This window comes from Cryptomeria japonica, chromosome 9 (assembly GCF_030272615.1).
Source record: "Cryptomeria japonica chromosome 9, Sugi_1.0, whole genome shotgun sequence".
In the NCBI taxonomy this organism is placed as follows: Eukaryota; Viridiplantae; Streptophyta; class Pinopsida; order Cupressales; family Cupressaceae; genus Cryptomeria; species Cryptomeria japonica.
In genome coordinates, this window is record NC_081413.1 from 517,361,688 (window position 1) to 517,384,185 (window position 22,498).

The following is a 22,498-nucleotide window of genomic DNA, read 5'->3' on the forward strand; positions in this document are numbered from 1 at the left end:
CATTCGGGTCCTGAGCCCCTCACTAAGTACTACACTCTTCTAACAAGAATGCACCGAGGTCGCCGTCCTTAGGAGTAATTAAAAATAATACAAGCTTGAATTCCGCCTCGGAATTTGGCTTAAAGCCTCGGGAAGTCAAGCGAATCCATACGGGATTCCTTCCGAGTATGCATTGAATTAAATTGATTATCTTATCTTTAATTAGGATTCTTACTCAACCAAGCCTAGACCCCACCCGCGAACACCTGAGTACGAGGGACAACTCCGTCCCAAGACTGCCTACATACCCGCTTCGGCACGGGATCAAGGCGTAAAGTATGTAGTTCTATTTTCTAATCTATGGTTTGATGTAAACTGATTTGTGGGTACGCAACCCTTTCTAGGGTCAGTGTCCCAGACAGTTTCTCTGCGGTTGCTACCCACGATGGTAGCACTTAAGCGAAGGCTCAAGATGGCCTATTGCTTGTGGCCTAAAAAGAAAATAACTAGATCCTAATACTTATCATGAACGTCACCCAATTGCAAAACGCCAATATCCCTTCAGAAAAAGAAATCAATTTCATGAGAGCTTTTGACTTGACCATCCCTAAGAGGGGTTTACTATGGTTTATCTCAACGGATGTGAAATTCATTTAAAAGTTATCTTATTAAATTATCGATCCAAGGGGGATTACCCGCCCCTCGGATTTTAACTTCCAAATGTCCCTTATTACTCCCCGACGATTTATAGGGACGATGCCACATACGTCGTTAATGCAGCTTTATTAGGCGTTAAGTGCAGTAGTTCAACACGACGACATTACCCGTAAGCGTGACCCAGAGGCACCATATATACCGAACGCTGCTATTTTTGGTTTTCCAACTTCCTTTGTTTAGTTTTCTAACTACGAATAACAAAAATGAAAGCGTAAATAATTGAAGTAACTACTTGAAGTGTAAATTGCATAATAATGACCATCACGAAACTTGCATAATAGTAATTGCATGAAAGATGTAATTATTCCATAAATAATTCGCATGCTATGAACCATCAATGAAAGCAATTAATCTATGAGAAACTTGCATGATGTAAGAAGACTTAACGAGTCCCAATAACGATTAAATTTAAGCATTTGTATTAACGTAAGTTAATCTCTAAAGACCAATCAAGTGTCCCAATGATCCTTAATGGGTTGAGTAATTTAATTTTAAGAGGATATAGTCTACAATTTTAATACTTACTAAGGGTAATTTAAATATGAACTTGCTACATATTAGCCCAATTTTTTTCTAAGTCGAAATACGATATCTTAAAGTTTACACAAAAAAAACAAAAAAAACATTATTTCCTAAATGCCATTACTATCAACTAAAAATTTAACTAAATAACCTGGTAATTGACATAAAGTATTAATCTATATATAAAAGAAAACCCCAAATAAAAATTTCAATTTACAATTTAGAAGGGAAAAAAAAACTTTAATTAAATCACTGGTTTTTACTTTGGTATTATATAGGGTGCGGGGTGGGGACCACGGGTCCCATCACCCCTGCGGCCCTGCATGCGCAGGTCCGCAGAGATGAGGGGACCCGCGGGCCCCCCCGTACTACTGCGACGGTTACAACGTAACCGATGCATGCTGCCGACCATTGACGTAAAACGCCGTGCGTTACGGAGTTCAAGGGGAATTTTAAAGTTCGAAATGATTTCTCCTTCTTTTTCTTTTGTTATATATATATATATATATATGTATATGTATATGTATATGTATATAATTATATATGTTCTTATATATAATATTATTATTATTATTTTTATACAGGAGTATTGCATTTTTAATTTATTGAAGATCACTCAGAGCAGGATAGATAACAGGTAAATAACAATGTTGCAGATTAATTTTCAGGGATAAAATACAATGAAGCAGTAACCAGGGAGGTTCTTCTTCTCTTTTTTTTTCATTTCTTTTATTCTCTACACAGGGAGATCTATTCACAGGGAAAGGAGAAAATTTGTTTGTACACACAGGGAGGTCTGTTCACAGAGAAAAGAGGAAATTATTTGTACACACAGGGAGTTCTATTTACAGAGAAAAGAGAAAATTTGCTTATATACACAGGGAAAATCTTAAACGTATTTCTACAGAGGATTTAGATAACCAGAAAATGAGAAATCTTAGAGAGATTGATTACAGCAAGATCCTTTCAAATATACATTTCAGACTTTAAATTAAATAACCAGAGAAAAGATTCAAATCTAAAACTTAATAAGATATTTTAACGATTTAATCTGGATGAATCTAATTCTTATCAAACTTTGAAATGAATGGATCTAATTTTTATCAAAAAAAATCTGAAAACAATGAATCTAATTTTCATCAAATGACTCTATTCTCCTAAATCATTTAATCTACTTCTTATCAAAACTGAAACTAATTTCTTATCAAGAATCTAAAACAAATGAATCTCATTCTCATCAATAATTTAATCTACTTTTTATCAAAATCTGAAACTAATTTTTATCAAGAATCTGAAACAATGAATCTCATTCTCATCAAACAATTTAATCTACTTTTTATCAAACAATTTAATCTACTTCTTATCAAAAAACTGAAACTAATTTCTTATCAAGAATCTAAACAAATGAATCTCATTCTCATCAAATGATTCTAATTTCCTAAATAATTTAATCAAATCTAATCTACAACAAGAATAAGATGCACGAAACTAAGATTGAAAGAACCTGGGTGCTTGAAAATGGTGTAGAGTCTTCCTTGATCCTCCAAATTGAAGAGAAGTCCTCCCAACAAAATCTTAGCTGAAAATGAAAATGAAAATTGACTACAAAGGAGAATTTAACTTGCAGAATTTCTTATGGAATAGCCAACACCTCTTTTGAAACTTGTACCTCTTTTATAAAAGAAATTTCAAATTCCCACTACCTAATTATTAATTGAAAAAAAAGAGATTCTCTCCCAATTTGGCCTCCATGCAAATTGATTAGGCTTAGTGGGAGGAGTTACATGCAAGGTGGTGGAGAAGTCTCTAGAAGCTTCTTATTCCTCCTACAACATGTGCCTTAATTTGAGTGAGGGAAATTAAATAACCAATTAAAAATATATATATATTTTCCATGTGTGTGTGTGGTTTATTATTTTTATTCCCTTACAATATTCATTCAATAGTTTATCCAAGGAAATATAATAGAGTTTTGTATTTAAATAAAAAAGGTGATAAAGGAGGGTTGTGACAATCCCTCCTCATGATTTCCTCAACCAATCGATTGAAATGGGGATTCATAATGGTGTCTTCCACTTCTTCCAAATGTACTGAAATATTGTCCATATTATCATTGTGTGTACCATTGTTGTTTGTAGTGTCCATGTTCTCAACATTTGGAATGTTTCTATAGGCATCCATGTCAGGTAATGTGTTATGATCAGTATTGAAAAAGACATCATTGTCATACTCATAGACACTCATGTTTGCGGACTCTTGAGCCTCTTTAGCTTCTCTCCTAGATTTTTGGGAACGAGTTTCAACCATGAACTAGGTATTGACCAAGATGTGTGAGACTAGATGAAAATGGAAAGAGTATGGAAGACCAAGAGTTTGGATGGAATGTAAATGAATTTGAGGTGTACTTGGAATGTCCAAAGTGTAAGACCAAGTATGTATGTAGTAGAGTAGGTGTGGCTTCCAAAGAGATGATAGTTTCTCTTGATGAGGTAAGTTGACCTTGACTCTAATTAAGACCAAATGAGACCCAAAGGTGATAGACCTTGATGAGGGACCACTTAGCAAAATGTTTTTATATGTAGTGTGTTGACAAAGTATGACGAGGACAAGCAAGTGACCTTTTGACTCAAGTTTAGACAAATGTGAATGTAATGTAAGGTGTAAAGCAATGATGGACTTTGTGAGACCCAAAGATACGTTGAATGTTAGATGAAAACCTGAAGAGATAGCTTAGGAAGCTCAAGAATTCTGAAACTGATTGCTCTTGTTTATTGGACTATAAATTTTTTCCAATTTGTGAAGTTGTTGTTGTGACCAAATCTGAATTTTTTGACTGTTTTTCGTGACAAGAGGACACAATGATGATGAAGACTCAATGTTTGCAAGTGTTTAGACTCAAAAATGACTCAAAGAAAAGTGTGTTGTTTGATGTAAAATTTGTTTTGCATACACTTGAAGACACAAAAGACACAATGTTTTAATGTTTGGTCTTGAATGTTTGATAGTTCAAAATAAGACAAGCACAATTCTTATGGTTGGCCAGGACAATAGTTGTTGATCCCACATGGAGTTCCCCCCGAGGCTACGCTATTCAGAGCAGATACTTAGATGCTTGACCCCACTGGCTCTACCCTCGGCACTCACTTCTCGGGGTAGCCAAGCATCAGTCCCCATGAAAACTCATCGTGGTGAACTTTGTATCTCTACTAAGAACCGTATGTGTGTGGGCCGCTACCAGAGGTCCGACCTCCTGCCCCAACAACTAGAAGGATTTTGGCTTCTAAAACAAAAAGGTGCTAGTAAGGGCATCCACTCGTGTGGCCATACATGTGGCACTTTTAGCTCTATAAATACAGAAGGCTCCTAGTCGGTAGGGTTTACGCCCTACAAATGATCAAATAAATTTGATCAAACGGGTTTATGGGGAGACATAGTGTCGGTATGAACTAAGCAGCACACGTTATCCATAATTTTCGAATACAGTTATTTATAGTGGTTTGGAAGAAGATGGCTTTTCTTTTGCTACTACTTGGGTCATTCTCTCCTCACTAGTAGTCCTAATGACCACACGGGGAGACAAGCCCTCTAAAGATTAAACAAAAAGAGCCTATTACCCAAGACACAAAGGACACTGGTTCAATTTTAGTGTACCAATTGAAGTGTTTGATAATCTATGAAAACAAGACACACAATAAAGATCAAAAGAAAATCCTTGTCAAAGTCTTACAACAAAGATTTGTTAGTAGTTTGGATTGTTTCAAATGATCACCCCCTCCTGCAAGCACACAAGTTAGGTAAATTTTAGATCCAAAAGACTTTGTAAAATAGGGGCCTTCAACAATGAATTTTGTTGACCAATTCAAAGATCTGATTCATAATTAAAAAAAGAACCCCTGTAAAATTTTAAGAGATTTCCAGAAATGTAAGAAAATCCAAAAAATTTGCTAATTTGCTCCAAAAATTAATTTTTTATGAAAAATCATAAAAAATTCATATAAAAGCAAAATTGATCCCAAAAATCTGAAATTTTTACTGGAAAGTCTTGATGGTCTTCCAAACCCGCATAAAAAAATTTCTGCAACAAATCCAAGCAGTTTGTGAGATATAAGTAAAATAATGCAAAACCCTAATTTTCAAAGATCTAATTTTTGAGAAATGATTTTGCATAAAATTTAAAATCACAAAGAATAGATCCTATGTATAATTTGGAGATATTTCCAAAAATGTAAGAAAATCCAAAAAATTCTCTAATTTGTTCTCAAAATTAATTTTTTATGAAAAATCATAAAAAATTAATATAAAATGAAATTTTGATCCAAAAAATATGAAATTTTTACTTAATCCTTCTGATACTTTTTCTGACTTTCACAAAAACTTTTATGCCAAATTTCAAAGCCGTTTGTGATATATGATCAAAATAAGGAAAAACCCTAATTTTTAAAGATCCAATTTTTTAGGAAATATTTTGCATCAAAATTAAAATCACAAAGAACAGATCCTCTGTATAATTATGAGAGATTTCCAAAAATGTAAGAAAATCCAAAAAATTTGCTCATTTGCTCTCAAAATTATTTTTTTATGAAAATTCATAAAAAATTCATAGAAAATTAAAATATGCTCCAATAGATTTGAATTTTTTTTTGAGAGTTTCCGATACTGTCTTCAACTTGCAAAAAATATTTGGTACAAAATTTCCAAGCCGTTTGTGAGATATGATCAAATCTCTCCAAGATCTTGATTTTGTGTCCAAAACCCTAGCTGCACAAGGTTATTCTCCAAATTGTTTTACAAAACAACAATATATGGTTAGGAAAAATTTGCAAAAAAAACACAGATCTAACAAAAATCCATGTCCCATGAGGCGTGCCAAAATGTTTATGGTGAAAGTGGATTAACAATATTGAAAGACTACATGAATTCAACCACAAAACCCTAGCCTAACAACAACAAAGATCCACCATAACATATGAAGATTACCTAAGACAATGCAAATCAAATGAAATCACAAAGATTATACCATCACATGTCCAATAGGGTTTGAATCTCCATTCTTCCTATCTCCATTGATCTTGCTTGATATATTTGCTCTCAGATTTTATATGTGCACAAGAGCTCAACAAAGAACGGAAATGTGGTTGCAAGTAGGCTTGATTGCATATGCAAGTTCAAAAGGTTAGTCGGGGCTGAATGCATATTGAGATTAGTTGAATAGGATGCATATATTGATTAGGGTTTGATAATGAAGGAAGCATCTCCTTATATAGAAGACACTATATGAAATGGAGGGATAAGATTGAGAGGTGTAAAAGATAAATGGTCGGCTATGATCAGAGGGTAGGTTGAAGAAATAAGAAAATAATAAGAGGGTAGGTAGTGTATGAATTAAGAGATGAATGACATGTGTCATGGGTGGAAAAGGCTAATGAATTAATTAAATAAATAAAGATTTATTTAATTAATAGAGGAAGTAGGATCAAATTAAATAAATAAAATATTTATTTAATTTAGGAAAAGGATAATTTAAATAAATAAATAAATAAATAAGAAATAAGGCTAGAAGAGGATAAATGAATTAATTAAATAAATAAGGATTTATTTAATTAATAGAAGAATTAGGCTAAAGATAATTAAATAAATAAAATATTTATTTAATTAGACATGACAATTTTAGGTGTCTACAGTACCTATCATGGCCTAGTAGCTGGGACCCCTCTTGCATTGTTAGCTTGAGTCCATATTCCCCCAGGGTTAACTTAAGGGGGGTGTTGGTTTAAATTATGCCTCATAATGATACTTTACTTAAGTTAACTAAGGATAATGCATTCATTGTAGCTTGCATATGAGACACTTAGGGAAGTGTGCATCTAGGGAAGATGGTTGTAGGAGAAATTCTAGTTTTTGCAGTGTTATCTTGTTATCATATTCCACCTTCGATGGGTGATCCACCTTTAGTGGAATATTTTGTTATTTCTCCTACCTATCCCTACCTACCGTTGTATCTCATTGGGTCACATGCCATGAATATGTTCTCTCATTTCCATATGGCCTTGCCTTTATAAGCAGGCTCATATTCATTGTATGGTTTATCCAGTTGATCGATTTTAGCATCTTGATGAGAATACAATTTTTTCTTATCAATCATTATCTCTCTTGTTTTGTGCTATCCATTGGTGTTCGCCTCGCTAATAGGAACAATAACTAGAGCTAGAGTCTCAACCCAAAGTTTGGTCATTCAGTCTGTGTAATTATTATCCCCATAACTAAAGTTCATTTGTTTGTCAACCCAGGGACATATTACTCGAAATGGGTCTGCACTATATGTGCACTAAGTTCTTGCGATAGCTATTCTGCATTACTGCAACAACTAAATCTATTTGAAATAAACAAGTAAGAATCATAACAAGTGAATGGCTACATGAAAGCCTAGCATTGATACAAAATTCTAATTAAAGAACTGTTAACTAAGTTCAGAGCTGACAAACATGAACTACTCTGTCTACTTTGGCTGCAGGAACAGTCATAGGATCTGGTTCTAGTGGCTGCAAGAATAGTCAATCGCTAGAACACCTATTGCAGCAAAAATGAAAACTAAATCTAACAAATGCACAGGAATACTCACCAAGTGGCCCCCCTTGGATGAGTATATCCAGACTTCAAAGATAATACTATATACTCATAATAACATCATTTTTATTCATTGTTTTTCAAAAGTCGATACAATGCTAAAATGAAAGAAAATACCGTGCAACTTTGTTTCTAATCCCCTATCTCTAACTAACCTCTGAGAAGAGGTGCAAGCTCTTATTTAAAATAAAACTATAACAAATTCCTACAATCTAGGTCGCGCTGATGAAATGAGGCGGAAAACATTTATGACAACAACCAGAAAGAGTTAATCCAGAGGAAACATGGATCTCCGCTAAACCACAACCAAGAATATAGTATGGCGGTGTTACAAGATTGATGTTTACTGAAGACAAACATAAATGAGTCTGGCACGCCTTGCTATTCCTTTTCCGCTTCTTACGCCCATTATTCTCTTTGCTATTTTGAATATTTAACCGCTCCTTGAATATATCCAACTACCTTTATGACGTGACACACTAACCACTTCCACAACATCTCATTTATTTCTGCAATTAAAAAGATAGAACATACAAGCACACATATATATCTATTTTAATTAATCATAACACTTAAATATTCACACATGATATCACCTATGATAATCTGCATGGCAACAAGAATAATTGGTGTCGCAAGAGGAACAATTGGTCAAAACAAAACAAGATTTAATGGGTTTAGTTATCATCTAGAATGCACATAGTCAAACTTTAATACATCATATGACTCCAACACTACCCCATTATATCAATTAAAACATGGCAAAAACTTATCATTTATAGGAATAAAAGAGCTAATATATCAGCTCATCATGCCCCCCAACTTAGTGCCTTATTGATCGTCCAACAAGAGGAAAATTTCTGGTCTGGGCACTGACTCGTAAGTCACCAATGGTTCCCTGTCCTGTTCCTCTTGTAGCCAAGTTCCAATAAAACCCCTTCATCTTTTCTAGTCTAGCCCATCTGGCTTCTTCTGTAGCCTCTTCATATGGTTTGTTTGTGTCCTTGCATCCCATTAATGTCCACATAAGGATAGGTGGCTGAAATATCAAGGGTAACCAGTTATTTCTCTTTGCCCTACCCAAGTGGATGTACTTGGGAGCTCTTTATGTGGCTGCATGAAAATTAGGCAGTGAATGGGCTTCACCCTGCTTCAGGTCTTCTAGGAGATTCTTCTAGCGCTGAACCAAACACTCAACTGCAACTGTATTTTCATTTGCAACCAAGTGTTCATATTCCTGGAATGTTTCTTCTCTCATTGGTAAAACTTGGCTCTTGGCATCAGGTCTTGCTAACAATTTCTGCCAGTCATAATAAAGAAGCCATGGCTTTTTGGCTTCAGCTCTGAGTGGTAATGGACAATCAAATTCCAAATTTCTGTATATTTTAGCCTGAGTCCCCATACTGATTTCATTTTGTATCCATGACATTAATTCTTTTAATTGAATGTCACCAATGTATAGTAAGGGATTCCATTCGTTGTCATAAGTCACAACATAATTATGCAAATAAAATTCACATAATAAATTCTTAACAGTTGTAGGAAAGTTTTAATAAACATTATAAAATTCCTCTAGGGTATCTAGAGGACTAAGATCCCTAACAATGCAGTTTAACTTGAAACATAGATATTTCTCTTTTAACTCAAAGGAGCCCTACATTGTTTCAATTCAGGAACCATACTGGCAACTGTGTCTCCCTTAGCTTGCAATTCCACAATCTGATTATCTCTCTTTTCAATCTCTTTCTATTGTTTATCAATAATTCCTTGTAACCTAGCCCTTTCTATCTCCCATTGTCTATAAAATGTAAGTGCAATAGATAAATTAGTGAGAGATGAAGGGGACCTATGAGCTGTTACCTGAGGGCGTGAGATTTATTCAACTGGTTCACCAAACTATACGTGCCAAATTTGACAGTTTGTTGGCTCCATGTTATTCCTGTGGTTGAATCTCTGTTTGACTTTTGTGCCCTTCTTCTGACGTTTCCACGAAAATGACTTCAATCACATCCCTTGCTGCTTTAGTTTTCTGTTTACCTCGCCGACTCCTTCTGGAATACATTTTTAGAGTGTCTGTAGGAGAAGTTTCTGGAGGAGGTGTTGCTGTGGGAGAATTTTCTTTTACCTTGCATCTTTTAGCTGCAGGAGAAACCTGCACTGCTTGAGGCTGCTCCACGATTTCTTCCTTTGTGTCAATTGTTTCTATTTCTTTCCCTTTTCTTCTAGAAGATGTTGCTCCACTTTGAAAATGAGTGGAGAGATCCTCAATATTTGTTTCAATTACCATTTCTTCTGCAATAGGAAAGGCTTCATTGGCAACATGAGGTTCATTCTCTGCAGAAACTCTAGGAGATGAGGGCTCTCCGATATCTTTCTCTTGGGCTGCTATTTCTTCTGCATCATGAGCATTTTCCTCCCTAAATTGTAGGATATCTTCGAATGCCCCCCATGCCATCTGAGAGACATCTCTGAGAGAATGTTCTACTAATAATTTAATCAAGCTATGATGACTAATAGAATGATTTCCACCCCTTTGTGTTTCCTTTGCACTTATGGAAATAAGATGATACAAAAAATTGGGAACATTCACCCTTCGACCATGTTGTAAATGACTAAGTAATTTAAAATGGACTAAATGCAAATTTGAGTACCTTCCATCATAGGTAATGTATTTCATCACATATAATGCCACTTGGGGCCATTCTGCTGGAAGAGATATACATATGGTTCCCTAGCGCTTCTTGCATCCTTCGACTCGGGAAACAATTCCCCCTCCTACAACAACCCAGTAACTTTAGCTATCTGTTGCTATGTGGCAATAACTCTTAACCCCTCAATAAAGGCCTCTCCTTTGTTGTATGTACACATGAATTCATAAGTAATTTCTTCATTGAAATCCGTTATTTTCATAAAATAGTCAATCCACCAATACATACAGAAGTAATGCTCACACTGAACATCCTGCAACAACATGTCATGAATTACTGGTTCATGGTGGATAGGAGCTCCACCCATGACTAACTCAGCTCTCAAAACAATTTCCACAGCAGAATGAAAGACTAAAATAACCTGCAGAGTTGAAAATACATATTCTGAAATACCTTACTTCTAGTACTTTTCATTGATTTCAGCGGCAGGATGAACTACTCACTCGTGCCACAAAATGTCTTATTCAAAAAGGATATTAGGCAAATCAAAACAAATTACTGACAAGGATGGATAATTACTCAACTTGGAAATCAGACCATAAAACACCCCCCAACTTAAGATGACACATGTCCACACATGCGAGAAAGGACAAAGGGAAGGGTACGCGGATTATGCAAATCAAAATAGGCAATAATCATAGTGAAATAATAAATGCATAATTAAGAAAAATAAATAATATACATACCTGCAGTCATACTAATTAATGCTGCATGAAACGATTAGCCATTAAAAAGGTGAAATGAGATGACGTGAAATGAATGAAATGACAGACAGAGATATGAAATGGGATGATGTGTACAAACAAATTATTATCGAAGAATGATATTTCCATAAGGCATGGAAATAATTATTATGAAAGCATGCACGAAGAATTTAAGGCTGATGACTAAGAATGCTTCTTGCAGAAGCTGCAGTAACCACATCTCTAATGGCTTCTCTAGTTGTTGCAGGAACTATGACAAGAGAGTATTTGTCAGATGCTGAAGGAACTTCTCTAGTTGCTGCAGGAACTATTGGTTGGTTTTGGCTAGCAAATTGCTGTAGGAACTATTCTTTGGTTGCTGGCTTATGATACAGGCGTAGTTGATGACCATTGACTAGAAGTTTGAATCTGACTGGATCTATTGTGGTCAAACGAACTACTCCATTTGCAAAAACTTCATCTATTTTATATGGGTCCAACCATCTTGTTTGTAGCTTCCCCATTGTATCCTTATATTTAGAATCATATAGCAATGCCTAATCGCTAGGTTTAAATTTCATCTCCTTTGTGTACTTATCATGTCATTTAGTTCGTTGTTGTTGAATAAGCTCTGTATGTTGGATAGCCAACTTCCTCAGCTCATCCAAAGCATTCAATCGCAGGATGCGGTGTCTTTGTGCTTTTGATAGAGTCATATTCAATTGCAGAGCTATTCTAAGAGTTTTATGCTCAAACTCAATGGGCATCATTGGTGTTTTTCCATACACCATTTCAAAAGGTGTAAAACCAATTGGTGTCTTCCATGTTGTTTTGTATGCCCAAATGGCTTCAGGAAGTCTATTTGACTGATCTTTCTTATGAAGAGCTACTGTCTTGGTAAGAATGGCTTCTAAATCCCTATTTGTAACTTCTACTTGACCATTTGCTTGTGGATGATATGGAGTAGACTTCCTGTGTCTGATATTATATTCATTAACCAATGCTGCAATTAATGTGGAAGTAAATTATGGTCCTTAATCTGAGACAATCTCTCTTGGAACTCCATACTTGGTAAATATTTCCTCATAGAGGAATTCAACTACTTTATTATCTCTTGCATGTGTCATAGCTCATGCTTCCACCCATTTTGTAACATAATCAACGCATACCAGAATATAAGATTTCCTATTTGAAGGAGGATCAGTTGGCCCAACAAAATCTAATCCCCATTTATCAAATGGTGTAAACAATATCTAGGGATATAATGGCATTTCATCAGATCTGGTAGGCCTACCCATTCGTTGGCATCTATCACATTTTCTAGTATATTGTGTTGCATCCTTATACAATACAATGCTGGCCAATAATATCTTGTGCCAAGTATTTTAAGCGTTGTTCTTTTTGCAGCAAAATTTCCTTCACATGGCCCATCATGACATGCATGAAGGATATCATATGTTTCATCTTCTCTGATACATCTTCTCATCACTTGGTCAGGCCCAGTATGAAATAAACCATCAGTAATCCATGAGAAATTAAATCTTTTCTCAACTAACAGTCTTCTTTCTTTAGGAGAAAAATGAGTAGGCATCTTATTAGCAGCTAAATAATTTGCAATATCAGCATACCAAGGAGTGTGTGCTTTTATCAAGAGCAAATGTTCATTTGGGAAAGCATCATCTATGGCTGCAGGATCATCTTGCAATTGAAGCCTAGAAAGATAATTGACAACTATGTTGGATTTATCCGGCTTATCAACAACTGTGATGTCAAATTCTTGCATCAAAAGTAACCAATGAGCCAATCTTCCTGTGATTGAAGGTTTGTTCATGAGATATCTGATTGTTGTATGATCAGTGTGCACATATATCTGATATCCTGTGATATAATGTCTAAATTTGTTGAGTATATATATAACTGCTAACATCTCCTTTTCGGTGATAGTATAATTAAGCTTGGGTCCCTGCATATTTTTGCTGATAAAATAAATTGCATTCTCCAAATTGTCAACCTTCTGTCCCAAAACTGCCCCTATAGCATAATCTGATGCATCTATATGAATATGAAAAGGTAATGACCAATTCAATCCCTTGAGCACTGGTGCTTGGGTCAATGCATGCTTGAGCTTCAAGAAAGCTTCATGGCATGCAGATGCCTAATTAAACTCCATATCCTTGTTCAAAAGACAATATAAAGGTCCTGCAATTTTGCTGAAATCCTTGATAAACCTTCTATAATATCCAGCATGACCAAGAAAACTTTTGACATCCTTTTGCTTAATAGGTACAGAGAGGTTTTGAATGACTGTTATTTTGGCTGGGTCAACTTGTATTCCAGTTATAGAGATATGATGACCAAGAACTATGCCTTCCTGCATCATCATAAAGCACTTTTCATTGTTCAATGATAAATTGTAGTCTTCACACCGCTGCAAAAATTTCTTCAAATTCTTCAATGCCTCTTCAAATTTTGAACCATAAGTGGTAAAATCATCCATATAGATCTCCATGTTGTCCTAGGAATTATCTGAATATATGCTTATTACTGCTCTTTGAAAAGTAGTTGGAGCATTACATAACCCAAAAGGAAGAACATAATATGCATATGTTCCCTAAGGACATGTAAATGTAGTCTTTTCTTGACCCTCTGGAGCAATTTGAATCTAATTGTAGCCACTGAATCCATCCAGGAATGAAAAGTACTGCTTCTCTGCCAAGGAATCTAATCCTGATCCACAAATGGTAATGGAAAATGATCCTTCCTAGTTGCTAAGTTCAAAGCTTTGTAATCCATACATACCCTCCATTTACCTCCTTTCTTTGGAACTATGACTAGAGGTGACACCTTGGTGCAGGGGAACTAGGATTTTTTTTGCATCACTAGGATATGTATTGATTCATGGTTATGCTTTGAGGTAGGTTGTATTTTGTTTTGCCTTGAAGGCTTATTGATTAGGTCCTAAGACAATGTAATAAGCCATAAGGCTCCAAGCTGTGTAAACTTGGTCCAAGGCCTTGTATGGACATTTTATTTGTGTTTTTGGTGTTTAGGGGTCTTAATTATGTTGTGTGTTCACTCTTTCCCTTTTGTGTGAAGGCACTAATAAATGGTCAAAAGTTGCAATGCTGTGATAAGCAACTTTGTCAAGTTTTGAATTTTGGTTGCCTAACGATTAGTTGGTTGAGTGTACATGTTGGAGGTGGTTGGAGGAGTTACTTGGCATGATATAAGCTTGAGGAACGATGCCAAAAGGTTGTGAAAAACTTTGAATGAAATTCTTGCTTTCAAAACAAAGTTGTGACTGCAATTTATTCCACTTTTCCTGTGTTTTGTGCATTTTGTACAGATTTGTACGGATGGTTTGCATGATCAATGAATAGGAAAATTTGTGGTAGTGAATCATCTCTCATTTGGCATTGGTTTGAGGTCTTGAGACCCTCTACTTTAAGAGTTACACAAATTTCTTTGTCACTGGCCTGAAAAACCCTTAAAACCAGGGTTTTGATGAAAAAAGGGGCACAATTCAACATTCCACCACGGGGATGGCTTGAAACCTTGGGGAATGTTGAATTGGAATGTATTATAAGTGTTCCAAGTGATTTGAGAGGCATGAAGTGTCATTTGGTATTTTAGAGATGATACCCTAGACTTGACATCTCTTATGTGGCAAGCCTGTGTAGCAGAAGAAGTGCATGAAACTCTTGGATAACGGATTGATAAGTGAGTAAAATTGGCATGGGAGGGACCCTTGAACATGTGCACTCCTCTAAAAAGTATCCAATCTTCCTTCCTATGTGATTGGTGAAGACTTTTAGAGTCAAGTCTCCAACACCGGCTAGAGAGGCCCAATTAGGTGTAGTGTGGACATACCACTTATACAAAAAACCCAGATGCCAAAGTGTGAAGTCTCTTAGGGCATCCAAAAGGGTATCTAAAACCGTGATTTATTCTAGGAGTTATTAAGGAATATTGGAAGAGATTGTGTAAAAACTCAAATAGGAGGCCTAATTGCTTGTAGCCCTTACTAGGTCTCTAAGGATAAATGACATTGGAGGTCTCGTAGAACCTGATCAAGAGGTCCAAGTCAGTGAAAATGCCATGTATCACATAATATTTCATCCACAAATGTCATGTTTCACCATTTGAGCAAAAGATCCTATTTTCTAGGGGTTTGGGGTTGTTAGGTGTCCTTGGTTGGAGGGGTTGAATTAGTAGGAGTAGAAGACTCCTTGTCAATTGTGATTTTTTCTCTTGGGAGAGATCCTTGGGAAGGATACCAAGCCTTGGGAAGGCTAAAGACATTACACCATTGTATGGTGTCTAGTGAAGACCCTTGAAGAGAGAAACCAATCAAGCTGTGTTACAACACCAAACCCTCTGCATCACACCCATTGACTATCCAATATAGGATAGATAAATCCAGAATTCAATAATTTTTGTAATTCCTCTTTAACTATCTCTCTTAGTGCATGATTAATTCTTCTCTGTGGCTGCTTAAGTGGTCTGCAGTTCTCTTTTATATAAATACGGTGGGTACAAACTCTAGGATCAATTCCATGCATGTCTTTGTAATCCCACACAAAAGCGTGTTGATGACATTTAAGAAACTCAACTAGTGTTGTTCTTTGAGTCTCTATTAGTTGATTGTTGATATTCAAATATTTATTTAGATCAACTTCCACTTTGACAGCAAGATCAACTTGAGACGCCTCAGAAAGATGAGAAGTGCAGACTTCCTGTAGCAACAGTGTATGCAATATGTCAGTGGATGCAAGAAGATCTGATGTTGTAATATTTGATGTTAACTCCTGCGACTGTTGCTCTTGTTGTTACAGATTAGCCAAAATTTTATAGAGGATTAAATCATCATCCTGAAGTTGTATGAATGGTTCTCTATTAATCATCATAAGATGATTGACAGAGTCTACTCCTTCCTCAAATTCTTCTCCCACGTTAGGGCACCAAACGACTTGCTCTTGATCAAGTTGGGGCTGAGCAGGAGAATACAGAGCCATAGTTTTGGTACTATATCCATCAGAAATAGTCATATCCCTTGACTGACATCCAATATATGCATCAGCTATAGCAAGCCAAGGTCTCCCGAAAATAATTGGATATCCTCCCAATGTTGCTTTAGGAGACATGATCATAAAATCTGCAGGATATTCCCAGGAATCCAAAGTAACAACTACATCTTCAATCATACCATCAGGGCAAACTGTAGAACTGTCAGCAAGCTGCAGGATGGTAGGTGTAGGCCTGAGACTGGTTATGTCAAGTTTCTGCATAATATCTCTTGTCATTATATTAATGGTTGCTTTCAAATCTATCAAATCATTCTTTATCTAAGTGCCATTGATGACTATTTTCACAACGGGACTACCAGGATGAACATATTTAGGAATTGAAACCTTTCCTAACATAATATCAACCAATTGACCCATTACATGCACTGTTTGCGGATCCTTTTTCTTTCTGCCAGGTTTCTTTAAACATGCCTCCTTAATTGCTTTACCATAAATAGGGACATCCTTAATATCTTGAAATAATTGAATTTTAACACGTGTTTCAACTGATCTATGATATCAAAATTTACTTCCTCTTCCTATAAAATCTCTTTAGCTTGCAACCTCTGAAGAAATGGGGGTATTTGTTGATTTTGAGGTATTTGGGTTGCTGGTCTAGAGTTTCCCTTTTCCTTTTGTATCTCAGTTATAACTGGAGGGGATGGGTTAGGTAAAGTTGTCCCAGATCTGAGGTGAATATCACTTATAGAAAGAGAATAAGTTGGATATTGATTAGGATCAACTGAATAAACTTGTTGTTGTTGTTGAGGCTTGCTATTAGGATTTGGCATGGGTTGAGTGGGCAACTGTGTAGGTTTAGGTGGAACATTATTGGTAGTAGGAGGAGGCATTATAACAGGTGGTTGTGGCTGCTGCTGAGATTGCTAATAACTAGATGACTGATTTGTCCATGGCTGACCTCCTCTCCATTGAGGGGTAGGTTGCCAATTCCCTTGTAAATTTTGCCATGGTCCCTGAGGTCGAGACCAATTTCCTTGTGGCTGCTGCCACTGTGGAATTTGATTGGAAAAATTCTACTCTTGGCCTTGAGGATTATACCAATTTTGATAATTTCCAAAATTTTGAGCATATGGAGATTGCCATTGATTATTCTGTCCATAGAAATTTCCACTATAACCAGAAAAAGAAAGTGGATTGGGTGGCATACCTTTCTTGGAAAATTTGGCCTCCTTTGAGCAACATAAAAAAATTGTTCATCATCTCCTTGCATTGTCTTGAAATCAGGAACTTCAAGATTTGCAACCATCTTACATCTGTTGTCTCTTTTCTTCTGTCTATAATGTGGGCAGAATTCTGCAAGAATTGCATCAGCTTCCTCATGTTTCTTCTTAGCTGAAAATGTGTCTAACTAAGTAGCCATATTATTTATGATATCCTCCTTAAAATCCTTCAAAAGATGGCTAAGCTCGGTTCGAGAAACTCCATTGTTGGATGTTGATGAAGACAATCCCAGCTTGAAATGCCTAGTCTTCTTAGAAGAAGATCTATAATACCGCTGACAAATTTGTCCAATGTCATTCCATGTTGATTGTGTTATGTCACCTCCTCCCATAAGATCCAAAGCATATGTGCATTCATCATCGATTCCTCTTAAAAATATTAGCTTAAGAGAATCTTCATTTAAAGTATTATGCTTGGACTTCTTGACACTGAATATAAATATCTTCGGATAATCTTCTAGAATCTCATCTTCTTTCTGTGTAATTCTAAAAATATCATCCCTATGGCGGTCAGTCCCTCTACAATAATCCTTATATTTCACAAGAAACAATCGTTTTATCTCATCCCATGTAGTGATTGTGCTACTCCCTAGACTCATAAACCATCTCAAAGCTGATTCCTTTAAAGTAGAAAGGAATATTTTGAGTCTATGGGCATCTGTAGTATAATCATAACTCCTACAGAGGATATCAAATTCAAACAGGAAAGTGTCAAGATCCTTTGTCACTAATCCATAGAATTTAGGAAGGGAAGAAGCTGGGATGTTCTTGAGATTAGCATTATCACGCAGATCAGAAATAGGGAACTCAAACATTGGGTTCACAAGTGGAGGTGGGTTATTCCCACCAGGGGGTGGATTTCCTTGCATTGGGATTTGAGGAGTTACAGAATGAAGTTCCTCTTTAGGAGGTCCAAAGAGGAAATGAAGGTTGTTCTCAGAAAGTTCAAATTCAAGAGGATTCAAATTATCTGGGGCTTGGTAAAGTGCAACAAAAGGATTTACATCTGGGGGTTCATATGGATTGAGTCTTGTATGATTAGGACGGTTAGGAAGGAATCTACCTTGAGCATCTCTTCTTCGTCTATGCATGCAGATTCATGAGAATTACTTAAAATAAACTAAGTTATAAAAAACAACTATGCTGAAAGCTTTAAAATTTATAACCATAACAAGTTCTTAGTTTGACACCATCCTCGACAATAGCGCCAAAAATGTTCACCTCACCAATAGGAACAATAACTAGAGCTAGAGTCTCAACCCAAAGTTTGGTCATTCACTTTGTGTAATTATTATCCCCATAACTAAAGTTCATTTGTTTGTCAACCCAGGGACGTATTACTTGGAATGGGTCTGCACTATATTTGCACTAAGTTCCTGCGATAGCTATTCTGCATTACTGTAGCAACTAAATCTATTTGAAATAAACAAGAAAGAATCATAACAATTGAATGGCTATAGGAAAGCCTAGCATTGATAGAAAATTCTAATTAAAGAACTGTTAACTAAGTTCAGAGCTGACAAACAGGAACTACTTTGTCTACTTTGGCTGCAAGAACAGTCACAGGTTTTGGTTCTAGTGGCTGCAGGAACAATCAATCACTAGAACACCTACTGCAGCAAAAAGGAAAACTAAATCTAATGAATGCACAGGATTAATCACCAAGTGGGCCCCCTTGGATGAGTATATCTAGACTTCAAAGATAATACTATATACTCAGAATAACATCATTTTTTATTCATTGTTTTTAAAAAGTCGATACAATGCTGAAATGAAAGAAAATACTGTGCAACTCTGTTTCTAATCCCCTGTCTCTAACTAACCTCTGAGAAGAGGTGTAGGATCTTTTTTAAAAGAAAACTAAAACAACTTCCTACAATCTATGTCACACTGATGAAATGAGGCGGAAAACATTTATGACAACAAACATAAAGAGTTAATCCACAGGAAAAATGGATCTCCGCTAAACCGCAACCAAGAATATAGTATGGCGGTGTTACAAGATTGATGTTTACTAAAGACAAACATAAATGAGTCTGGCGCGCCTTGCTATTCCTTTGCCACTTCTTACATCCATTATTCTCTTTGTTGTTTTGAATATTTAGCCGCTCTTGGAATATATCCAATTGCCTTTATGACGTGACACACTAACCGCTTCCGCAACATCTCATTTATTTCTACAATTAAAAAGATAGAACATACAAGCACACACACACACACACATCTATTTTAATTAATCACAACACATAAAAATTCACACATGATAATCCGCATGGCAACATGAATTATGGGCGTGGCAACAGGAACAATTGATCAAAAGAAAACAAGATTTAATGGGTTTAGTTATCATCTAGAATGCACATAGTCAAACTTTAATACATCATATGACTCAAACACTACCCCATTATATCAATTAAAACTTGACAAAAACTTATCAGTTATAGGAATAAAAGAGCTAATATCTCAGCTCCTCAATTGGGCTCTAGATCTTGATTATTACTGACAAATTCTTACAAAATTAACCAAAATAAATTAGGGTTTTTGTGAATTTAACCTCTAAATTTATGTAATTTTATTAAAAATATAATTTATGCTTGTAAAATTGAAAATTAAAATGTTCCTAAATCAGATCTGAGACAATTAATCTAAATTAGACAACCCACAAGTTCAAATTTAGAATTAAAAATTAGGGTTTGTGTGAATTTAACCCCTAAATTTATGAAATTCAATTCAAAATTAACCTTGTAAATGTAAATTTAAATTTGAAAATTCATAAACACTTAGATCTAAGAACATAAATAAAAAATAAGGGTGTAAGAAGTCAGGTTCACCAAAATGTTGAAGGGTGAAAATTAGGGTTTCCACCATTAGGATAATAAAAATCACTAATTTTTCTTAGGGACCAATCACATTAAAGAGTGGTGAATCTAATAGATCTAGCCTCAATCCAACAAAGATAGCGCTGATAATTTTGATTAGATTCATTAGTAAAATTTGATTCCCTCTTTTTAAGTCGAAATGAGGGCAAATGTGTGTAAATTGAAGCAATCATGCACAAACAGTGAGCTACAGTCATCAATTGGAGCTACAAACCTAGATTTGAATAATATGTGGATTTTCGGATCTATTCCTAGAAGGTTGACCTGAATAGTCGAGACTAGAATACCTGTCACTTTGGTCCTCCACAGTTTTCATCGTCTAAAGGGGAACCTATTAGTCTCTGTGAATTATATCGATATTGAAAAATTACAACTCTATACTTGTTTCCCAAACACAAAAAGAAAGGGGAAACTGTTCGGAATAGGGTTTTTTCTAAGTCAAACCCCGGTTTAGGAATTGACCTTGAATGAAATAATGCAAATACTGAAATAAATAATGGAAAGATATACCTCAGATCTGCAATTGTTAATGATGATGCTTTGCTTCTTGAATGTAATCACATATGTATGAAATAAAATGAAATTGGCAAAACCCTAATCACACACACATGCTCACATATGAATGATGTAATTTTGCTCCACAATGGTTGAATGAAGAATATGTAGCCTTGAAGATCTCTAAAAATGATTGATGATGAATGCTTCATGGATGCAATAATGCTTGAGGATGCATACTTATGATGCTTGGAGATTTGAGTAAGTATAGATGAAATTAGGTTGATCAAATGTCTTTATATAGGGTATCTAGGTCGTTCACCAATTAAGCCTACCTCCAATGGTCATTCGGAGCCACAAAATTAAATTCTCAATGGAGAGATATGACCTTTCCCCTGTTTCAATATAGGGCCCTACTAAGAGGGACTAGGGTGTGGGCACCCTTGACCTTCTTAGCAAGATGCCACGATTAAGGCTCAAGGAGGACACCCCTCCAAGGAATCCAACAGTGGGTGTACATGGCATTAGAACTAGAGATTGAGCACAAATTGGACCTAAATAGAAGATGAGGAGAGGATACACTAAAGTAGGCATATAAACATGAGATGCAAATTGGACCAGTGACAATTTATGACACTACAATACCTTTAATGAAGTTTTTTTTGTCATAATAAGGAATTAGGGTTTCATGTAGAGAGTCTTCATAAAACATAGAACATGAATGCCATCTCCAATGCTTGAATCTTGACTTCACTTTTTCTCCAATGCTTGATAGAATACTGATTGCTTGCTCACTTTAATTTTCTAGAGTGTAATTGAGGTCTTGAATGTGCTTAGGTTTGAAATGAGAGGGGTAGACCTCCTTTTATACTTGTTGGTCGAAAAACAAATTAATTTTTCGACACGGGATGACATGGGATCCAGGTTGTTGTCCAAATTAGGTGACCATTATGAGGCCTCAAGATGGGCCCTTTTTGAGAGGACCATGGTGTTGGGTGCCATGGTCATAGAATTAGGGCTCCAGGATCAAGGGGAGTCAGAAAAGATAGTGATAAGTTGTGTTTTCTATTTGGTGTGAGTAGAATCAGTGCTTCAGTTAGGCCTTAGAAGACAAATGCCAAAGTGACATCTAAGTGAGGAAAAAATTGTAGGTGAGTACAATTTAGGACACTATATTTAGCCCCCACTTTAGTGGGAGTATGAGAGTAAGCACTCACGGTAAAGTACAAAGGTTTGCATTAAAAAAATTCATCAAGACATCAAAGAGACAAGGCACACTAAGCCCCCAGGGACTTTAGGGTCTTATTACTTTAATATAGAGATAAAAGGGACATCATAAGAAAGAGGTAAGAGAGTGAGAATCATGACTGCTAGCCTAGTAAGGTTCACTTACTATGAGTCATGAAAAAGAAAAAGAACGAACTACAAAGCTAAGGCATCAGTTTGCAAAGTAAGTTGAGTATCAAAACATGTTATGGTGTGTGCATAAAGTGAAACATTGAGTAGAGTGTATACCCCCATGTAAAAGAGATTGCATACACCTTATCGGGAGCAATTGCGTAAGGTAGCATGCATCCAAAAGAC